General features: G+C 40.4%; 1 long non-coding RNA gene across 1 annotated transcript; it reads right to left on the bottom strand.

The window, feature by feature from the left end:
- Window positions 1–3,289: 3,289 nt before the first annotated feature.
- Window positions 3,290–6,704, bottom strand: LOC125700991 (uncharacterized). The gene is made up of 4 exons (XR_007380130.1): window positions 6,552–6,704; window positions 6,334–6,419; window positions 5,711–5,816; window positions 3,290–4,508 (listed from the first exon to the last, which is right to left on the bottom strand). It is a non-coding gene; the product is annotated as an uncharacterized LOC125700991 (long non-coding RNA).
- Window positions 6,705–9,576: the final 2,872 nt, after the last annotated feature.

The following is a 9,576-nucleotide window of genomic DNA, read 5'->3' as shown; positions in this document are numbered from 1 at the left end:
GCAGAACAGCTGGGATGGAGGAGCAGCTACAGAAAGAATGGAAATTCAGAGATAGCTTCTTAGATGAATAAAATGATAATGTATGCAACACAGAGGTAAATAAAATTTAAAGACAGTTATCAGAGGATAAACCAGCTGGAGCAATGTGAAAATAGACAGTGTGTGAACAGAGCACATAAGAGATGAAGATCAAGAACTCTTTTCTTCATTCTGGCCTCTTTGAGCTATTGGAGTGGTTCCCTCAGGAGACTAGTAGGATCAAAAAGCTGTCCTCCTCCTGCTTCTCTCCATGGTTATTGCTGTTCCCTGGGGAGCCCATGGGTGGTGGCCCAGGGGATCAGTGATGCAGCACACCTTGCTCTTGGTCCTCTGGGACCTACCTCTGGCTCTGGGCTTGTTGAGCGGGGACTCTTGTCATGAGGGGACACTGTCAGCAGAGCAACGCATAAGGAGGGGCACAAAATAAATTACAGATGAGTTAAAAAGAGAAAAAAGGGTCTGCTGCTGCTCAGGGCCGCTGCTTTTTAAGTTGTATTTTTGTTCAGTTGTACTTGCAGCACAGAAAAATAAAACAAGAGGAAGGGATTCAATACACGCAAAGATAGTTCAGCGTAACAGTGGCAACAATCTGTCAGATTCCCAATATTAATTGGCCATGTTTGTTTCCTCAGTTGAAAAGAGAATTTATCAGGAATGTTATTTATATAAAAGATAGCTGGTTTTATACCTCTGTATACAAAGCAAGCAATATTGGCATAAATCAGCATTAAAGCATTTAAACAATAAGTTGTTAACTCATAAAACAGTAAGTCGGCTTCCAACACAAGCCAAAATCCATCACTGTCAGATTCTACTCACTTGGTAGTAGTCTCCAGGCAAATTCTCTCACATCTGTGCCTTAAAAATAGATTTATCTCAATGTGTGGGGGATTTCGCTCATATTCCAATTGCAAAGAGGTCCATTTCCAGGCCATTTTTAGAGCAGTCGTAGATGCACACAGGTGTGGGTTTTTTTCACTTGTTTATTGGCTTGACTTTTTTGTTTTTAAGGGAAATGTCACTGTTTTATTTTTCATGGGTATTGCACCACAGAGACCAAAAGTGTATGGGCTTCACCACTGTGCCTTCATTTGTAAGTTCTCCTATGGCTCAGTATATGACTGTTCTTTACTACATTGGCTTATGCAGCTTTTTCCTTTTCAATTTTCTTAGCATTAGTTCCTACTGTACAGCTCAAGACTAAAAATAAAGGATAAAATGACAATAAAGGCTCCCAGGGAAAAACAAAAGGGAGGAAACATGAAAAGGACTTGAGAAGAAAAGGGTACAAAAGCACAAAGTACAAAGGAGCCTAGAGTTGAAAAGATTATAGAATTATGGAAAAAAAAAAGTGCTAATGTAATCTTAAAAAAAAAAAAAGATAGAAATAATTCAAATGAAAAGCCATCAAAAGGAAGATAAAAAGGAGGAACATTTAAGAAAAAACGGAGATATTTTTAGACAGCCTGCTTAACCTGAGGGGACAGCCTTCAGGAAAGCCAGATGTAGTTTACTGAAATTATTATCCTAATAAAATGTGTAACAGAACACAGAGCACCATAACAACACTTCTAATGGCAAACACAAAACCATGTTCTCCCTCTCCTTTCATAATGCCTTTATTCTGAATAGATCATGAGCACAGCTTTCACACCAGATGCTGGCATTCCCAGTTTGTTAATTCTCTGGGGAAATAATGTCCGCATGGCTTGTCTTTATTTTCCTATAATGGACACTGAAAACTTGAAAATTCCCACCTAAAAAGGTGCTTATTATTTTGGGACCTGCCATCACTGAAGGGGAACCTGCTATGAACCAGCAAGCCCCAGTGGGTTAACTAGTGATCTGGTGGTTTTGGCAAAAGGGGAGATGCAGGCAGCCCTGCCAGCTGCTTCTAATAGGGAGGGAGCTGACAAACAGTGGCCTCTTGGCAAGAGAGGGTCCCATCTCTGTGCCTGCTGGTACCCCAGGGGGTGAAGGCATCTCAGTGCTGGGTGGGCAGGCATGTGGCCGGTACAGAGTGTTCCCCAAGTCTTTTGTGCCTGGGCAGAGAGATGGGGATGTGGCCTTGCAGGGTGGGAGCAGTGTTGCCAAGCTCTGCCTGCCCCTTGCAGTCGTCATACCCAACAGCTTTAATTACTTACGTTTTGCTCTTAGCAGGGTTAAAATCAGATAGCCACTCTGGTCAGTTCAGCTAGCTAAAATGCTGTTATTAATTTTCTACACAATCCCTTGTTATAGTGCTATATTTGGAGCTCAAAAGTCTTCTTTTTATTTTTATTTTTTCCCTCTCATTCCGAGCATTATTTACAGCAACAGCTACCTTTCCTAAAATTATCACATTTTGATTGGAATTTGTTATATTTCTTCTCATTTCAGAAATAACCTGTTCTGAAACAATTTAAAAAAAAGTGTTAGTCTTGTGTCTAATATCATTAAATGTAAAAAGATAAAAGGGTGAGGATTCTCACTGGTAAAGACAGCCTGCATCTCCCACTTTATTTCACTGGTGTCCAGGTATAAATCAGTTGAAGAGGCAGTTAGATATGTAAGCAAAAGAAATATTAATCAAAGACTGTTAAATGCAAAGGTGCAAAATTAGTCTTTGTCTTAGAAAACCAGTAAGCTAAGTCTCTGGGACTACTGGAAAATGAAATAACACTCAGTTCTTAGTTTGCTTTTATTCTTATGTTTGACCATATGGAGCTGGTCACCACTGGAGATGGCTTGGCCATTTTTATGTTGTAAAACCAGAGCACAAAGAACCAAAAATACCTTTTTAGTGTATGTGTCATACGCAGATTTCTTTGGTATGAGTTGCATCAGAAACCAAGCGCCAGATTGTCACTGCTTGACACACCATCAACGGGAGTGAATGCGGACACACAGCACTGTCTAGGCTGGGAAAAACATGGGCAGTGGTGAAATGGAGAAACTCCTCATAAAGTCTTAACCTATCAATGGCTGATCTAATCATTCCTGGATGGGGATTAGGGGGGGGAAGCAAGGTTGAACCTGGACAGCAGGGAAAAAGTTAAAAAAAAGTTAAAAAACAGACCACAGCCAAGCTGTCTTTGACATTTCTGACGTGTAAACCCCTGTCAATTCTGCACCTGTCTGCACAGACAAAAGTAGGCACAAAACTTCATTTCTACCCGTGGTCTGATGTGGATGGTAGGCTGTCTCTCTGCCAAATCCAAGTGAGTAAGTCCTGAGAATGCCATTACTCCCTCACAGGGATGGCCTCAAATGTCTGACCTTGTCTTCATTCCCCTCTCACTGCCCCTAACAAAGTAAAAAGCATTTGGACACCAATTTGCTAAGTACAAATGTGTCTCCCTGCAGTAGGAATTCTTTCACTTATGGCTAATTTTAATTGTTTCACATTTTTATATTCATGGCATATTTGTTGAGGAAATGCAAGTGATAAGGAAGCAAGGATAAAATAGGTGGAGCACAAATCAATCTTCCATTGGTGGAACAGCCCTCAAAACCATTTAATTGGTTTACAGAACTTCCCTGGTTTATCTCATTTAGGCTCAGCTTACTAGGAAGAAACAGTCTGTCATGTGTGGTTCCTGTGACCAAGATGTGCAACCAAACTGGAGCAGTAATGAAGACAAATCACACAAGGACTTCGTGCACAGCCCGTGAGTTGATGTATATTTGCATAACATAGCTTATCAAATCTGCCTGAGAAAATCAGAGGCGGTTTGTGAAATGCTCAGGAATAGAAAAATATTCTGCTGGAAAAATCTCGTTGCTGATCACAGAAAGATCTTATTAAGCTATTCTGCAATAAGTGGACCAAACGTGATGGAGAAGGCAATTTTTCCAAGAAAGAGTTGCCTTTCAGTAGCAGAGAAATAAAGTATCACAGAATGAATGCAATGAGAAGGTGTTGGCTAGTCTATATATTGAGGCCTCCAAATCTAGGACTCCACCTCTACATGTGAGCCTGGAGGACTGCAGCTTTTTCAGTTAAAAAAGATAGTTCTGTCTAATGGTATCAGTACAATGAATCTGTGGAAATAAAAATACATGAAGCATTTCCCAAATGTTCATACATATGGTTAATCTTAACTTAAAAACTGAGTGTGTTACTATGACCTCTCTGTTTCCCACTTGCCCCCTTTCCCTAAGGGAAGCAACTCCTGTTTCTAGTGCTTTTGCACCTTCATTTGAACACATCTTAATGTTTGCTCCATTCTTTAACAACATATTCTCCTTCATGTAAGAAGTCTGAAAGTAAACTCCCCTGTGAAGGATGGTGTCAGTATTCCCCTCCACAACCTTCTTGTCTTTAAACAGTAAAATTGTTGACACATGGCTCAGAATATGAATATTTGATCAAAATGAACCTTCAGTGATTCCAGAATTTTCACGTCCCCAAGCGTCTTTTTGGCAGATGGCCAGTAATCATCTACATTTTTTTCCATTTGGATCCACCTTGTTTCAGGTTTAATGCCCTTAGAATAGAACAACCATTATGGAAATTAGTTCGCAGCTGCTGTACATCAATGTTTAGAAAATTAATATTACCCACATTACACAGCACAGAAGCTGAATTTTAATGAAGCATGGAAACTATAAGCAAATTGACCTTTAACCTCATCAGAGAAATAGTCAAACACAACTTTGTCTGAGAAAACTTATGATTTCCAACAGAATTCTCTGGACGCAATAACAGAACTATAGTTTTTATCATTATAATAAAAGGAATGAAATGCTTCATCAGATTACAGAATACGGAAGAATCTAAACTGTTACGTTTTCTCCTACTAAGCTTTAGAAATATTTTCTCTTAGACATATGACAATGGAAATTACAATGCTCATAATAATAGACCTAACACATGAAGAGAAGTGATGAAATATATGCCGGGAAGAAAACTGATCGAAGCAGTCAGCTGAGATTTTCCACTGGCTTAGGAGCTGTTCCCAGCCCATATTGAGAAGGCAACAGCACCAGTCCCTTGCTGCTTTTTGGCTGCTGGCTTCTTTGCTTCTCTATTCTTCATCATTGTTTTCTTTTCCTTTTTATTAAACTATCCAAAATGTTCAATTCAGACCTCTTTAATTTGAATAATGTATCTTCTGTTATATTTTAAGACAGTTATAACTGCATCATAGAAATAACAGAAGGTGTAAATTTATTATCCTCAAGCAATGCATCATGGACATTTTAATTTCAGCTAGAAGCATTTGGTTAATGTATTTTTCTCTCCCTTAAAAGAAAAAAATAGTTTGAGAAACCCACTTAGGAAAACTTGCAGGGTGTCATTCTGCAGACTTTCTAAAACAATTTTGTAGCCTTATTAAAACACCCTCCTAGTGTGTGTTTCTGTGTGTGTTTGTGCAGGGTTGGGCTTTTTGTAAACATGTGTCAAAACTGCCAGTATAGATTTACCTTGAAGGCACATCCATTGTATAAATGGCAGGTAGTACAAGAAAGTCTTCTGCTAGAAAACTGCACAGATTCTAAGAGAGCCATTTACCAGTGTTCAAAGTTAGAGGAACAGGTCTGAATGCTATAGCAGCCACATTTAGTTTTAATTCACACTTAGTTGGCAATAAAGAGCTCTAAAATTCTCAAAAATTAGTAGTTTTTTTTTTTTTAAGTTGACCGGAAGACATTACAAGACTCAAATAACTAAAATAAACTGACTCACCTGCCTGCAGCATGAATCCAGCTCCATGCAAAAGGATTAAAATTAACAGGGGAGGAAGGATAAATTCTGCTTCTCATTTCCTTCAGACAAAATACAGATTAGAAAACTGCAATGGAACAGAATGGGCAATAAAATTACTTAAAGGTCATCACATGTTGCAATAAACTGTAACCTGATTTATTCTTTTAATGCTGACATGAAGCTGCTGAAACTAGAAAAGCAAGTAACTTTTTCAATTAATGTCAAAATCTCCCATTTTATTTTATAGGTTGTTTTACCCATTCTAAGTTAAAATGATGCTATGTTATGGCATCATTTTATGAGCCCAAAGAGACATTTTGACATTTACCATAAGCTCTGAGAAAGTCAGAAGCGAAACGGTTACGAAGGATATACTGAATAAAACACCCCGAAACAAACTGTAAGAAACATTGCTTTATAAATAGGAGTGGTGATTAAAGTATTGTTTTTCCCCACTTCAGATGCAGGGGCTGTATCTACCCGTGCCTTCTTAATACTCTCTGACACTGCCTTTGAAATAAAAGGCAAGCATCTTGCAAGAGAGACCTTTTAAAAGCAATAAAAATCCTTCCTCAGCCTTCATTTTTGTCTCGTTATTTTACCTGCAACCATCTGACGACAGTTCAATGCAGGGATATTATGGTTTTAAACTGCAATTTACAGACAGCCTCTGTTCCTTCCCGGAGCACTGCAAGGAAAGAGACGAGACAGAAAGGCTTGAATGGTTAGTTCATCTTCAGAGCCGGTTCCTCCCAGCCCTCTTGCAGCCAGGTGCTTGAGCAGCTCTGGTTTCCTCCTCTTGCCTTCTAAACGGCATTACCTGTCCTGCCAGAGAGCTGAGGTGGCTGCGACTCTGGGAGGGCACTTTCTGTTGCAGGCAGGGTTTGGAGGCGCAGAGAAACGGCTGCGGTCCTGGTGTGGCTCAGCACCCTGGGCTAAGCCTGGTGGGGTGCTGCTGTCTGTGAAGCTTATCTCCTGAAAGAGGAGGACAAGGGAGGCTGTATTTCATTAGCTGTTAATTGCTAAGTGCTGGCATGGTGTCGGGTCTCTTTATTGTATCAGCAGCTGCTTCCAGGGATGTGGTAGTTCAGAGTTGACTAAGAGTAAACTCGACTCTTGGCTGCCAATGGAGGTGATGCATTTAAGACACAGGATGTTTGTGTGGAAGCAGTCAAGCAGAAACGTGCATGGAAAGGAGCAAGTTAAGGCCAGGCTCCATGTTTCCTGAGGGGCCATGGATGTCAGTGTCTGTTTTCTGTTATGCTCGGAGTCACCAAGTGTGTTAAAATGGCTCTGTTAAAGGTTTGAGCTTTCCCTGCTGTGGGAGTGGGGAAGTTCTGGGAGATGTGCAGGTGGTGGTGGGCACAGCCCGGCCCTAGGGCCAGTTTCTTTTTTGGGGACTCAATGGTGCTAAGTTCTTGCAGAGTGAAAGAGCAGGCTAAGGGAGTGCCACCATACCTTCAAGATTTGAGGCTTGAACTCAAGTCAGTCAGGCAGAAAGAAATGTCTCAACTACTCTCTAGCATCACAGGAAAGATATATGGCCACTCAGTGATGGAAGCAGAACGAGGTGGAGAAACATCATCTCCCCATGCTGTATTTCCTTTGGGGTTTGGCATGGTGAGAGAACCCCAGTCCATGATATGGCACACAGGTGGCAGGCTGGTGTGGAGCAACTTGTTGAGCTGTCAGCAGCAATTTCCTTGGGGATATACACACTGCCAAGCAATACAGAGTGTGGCAAAACGTGCATTTTAGACAATTTCAGCAGCAGTGAATTACCTGTGGCTACCTTATAAACCTCAGGTATTTTCTGCTCTGGTGGTGCTTTCTAGAAAGACCCGAAAAAACACAGCTGCAACAAAAGAAGAGGAAAAAAAAAAAAAAAAAAAAAAAAAAGGAGAAAAATAGGAAGGTATGGGCTTTGCACAGCAAAGGGTGAATGTTAGAAGATAGGGTACATAATTTGAGGTATAGAACTGGAATCCCCATTGATCTAACGAGCCTCACAAGCTGCTTTCTCCCTGTGTGTTAAATCACCAGATCCCTTCCCTGGTACACCTTGTAATATACCGCCAGCCAGTTTTCATCCTGAATTATACACTGCAAAATCTCCAGTAGGCCTCATTAGCAAGGAGTTTCCTAGCATTCACAGCCATGTGTTGGATTTAACTTGTATCTTACCGGCACTTTTTTCATGTCTTTGTTATGACTGTAATGGCAATTTTGAAAGATTATATCAACTCCAAATGACTGCAGCTTTCTAACTGCTCCCAGGAAGGGGACAGCAGTCACGCTGTTTGAGGTCAGTTAGGAGACAACGTTTTCTGTTCTTCTGGGTTAATCAGAAGGCAGAATCTTAAGTGCTGATTTTATAAAGAACTCAGTGTCCAGTTTTCTTCCAGCCCCAGTACTGAACTGTCTGATCAATACTAAATCTAATTTATAATGATGGCCCCTGTGAAGCTTGCAAATGTTATGTCAACATATCTTAATAGCTCTGGCTTTCTCAGCAGCCTTGTTAGCTGCAATCTTGCCTGCTTCTGCTGCTCTCCTAACTACTTCCACCTACGGAGCCCCATCTGTAATGATGTTGACCACTTCTCCTATCTTTCTTGCTTTGTTCTACCAGCAGAGGCTTCCATGCTGTCAGTTCCTGTTGTCTGATAGCTCTCCAACAAGCCCACACACACACACACACAAAAAAAAAAAAAAAGAAAAAAAGAAAAAAAGAGAAGAGGGAAGAAAACAAAATTAATTCCCCTGTTGATTCTCCCCTCCCTGCAACTGATGAACCAAAGAAGGAAATAATTGCTACTCTCTTTTAATAATGGCACGTTTACAGAAATTTCCATAAAGATGATTCAGAAAGGAATGCATGGATTTCTTCTCTGTGGGGTGTCCAAAATGGTTTGCATTGTTCCATAATGTTATGTTATTAGTTCTCCATTTAATTTATATTTGCATTTCCCTGTCTCCAGGGCAAATTTTTACAACTCACTTGCAAAGTACTAAATGGAGTAGTGCTGCAGTGCTAAAGAATTGCATTTTCTAGCAAGCTTTCAAGATATCCATTAATTGCCAAGAGGCCAAACCTGAAAGGTGTTGAAGGACTCCAAGAAACAGAGTTTTCTCCATCCTCATGTGGAGTGGAAAGCACACAGCACTGCAGGAAGTCGTGGCTGTATGGAGAAATGGTTGTTCATTATATTTGTCGTAGGATGGAAACTATAAATATAGCCACTCTGTGCACGTAGCCTGTATTCATTATAAACAGGAGGGGTTGTCTACCTACTTGCCACGGGAAGAGTGGTTGAGTTGAACAGAGGCAGACAAATGATGTGCGACAGCTGGAGAATCACTGTCTTTCTAAGGTGTTTCATTGCCAGAATGTGTGCCATACCCACGTGTGGCAGAATAGTGTAGGCAAATGAGGTTTTACTAATTGGATACTTAGAAACACATGAAGAGAGTTTCAACAGGGTTTCTCCCGCCAATTATTGTGTAGGCAGAATCTGTACCCAATGGAACAATAGAGGCGAAGACAGGAAATAATGTTAATGCTATTAAAGAATTATTCTGAAGTACCAGTAATTTGCTATTGCACTGGGAAACTGACTCACTCAAAAGTTATATGAGACATGAGTGGAGGACAGGAGGAGGAGGACATATCTCCTGAGTCTCATTCTTCCACTGAAACAGTTTCTTTCAGATATCATCCACACAAAAACAAAAGCAAAAACAAAAATCCCTACCAGCACCAACAAAAAAAACCTGATACGTCCAAAGAAAAAAAACAAACAAAAAAAAACAAACACAAAAATTAAATGCCACTAGTGGATTCG

Source organism: Lagopus muta, chromosome 1 (genome assembly GCF_023343835.1).
Source record: "Lagopus muta isolate bLagMut1 chromosome 1, bLagMut1 primary, whole genome shotgun sequence".
Taxonomy (NCBI): Eukaryota; Metazoa; Chordata; class Aves; order Galliformes; family Phasianidae; genus Lagopus; species Lagopus muta.
This window is presented reverse-complemented; position numbering and strand designations above follow the sequence as displayed.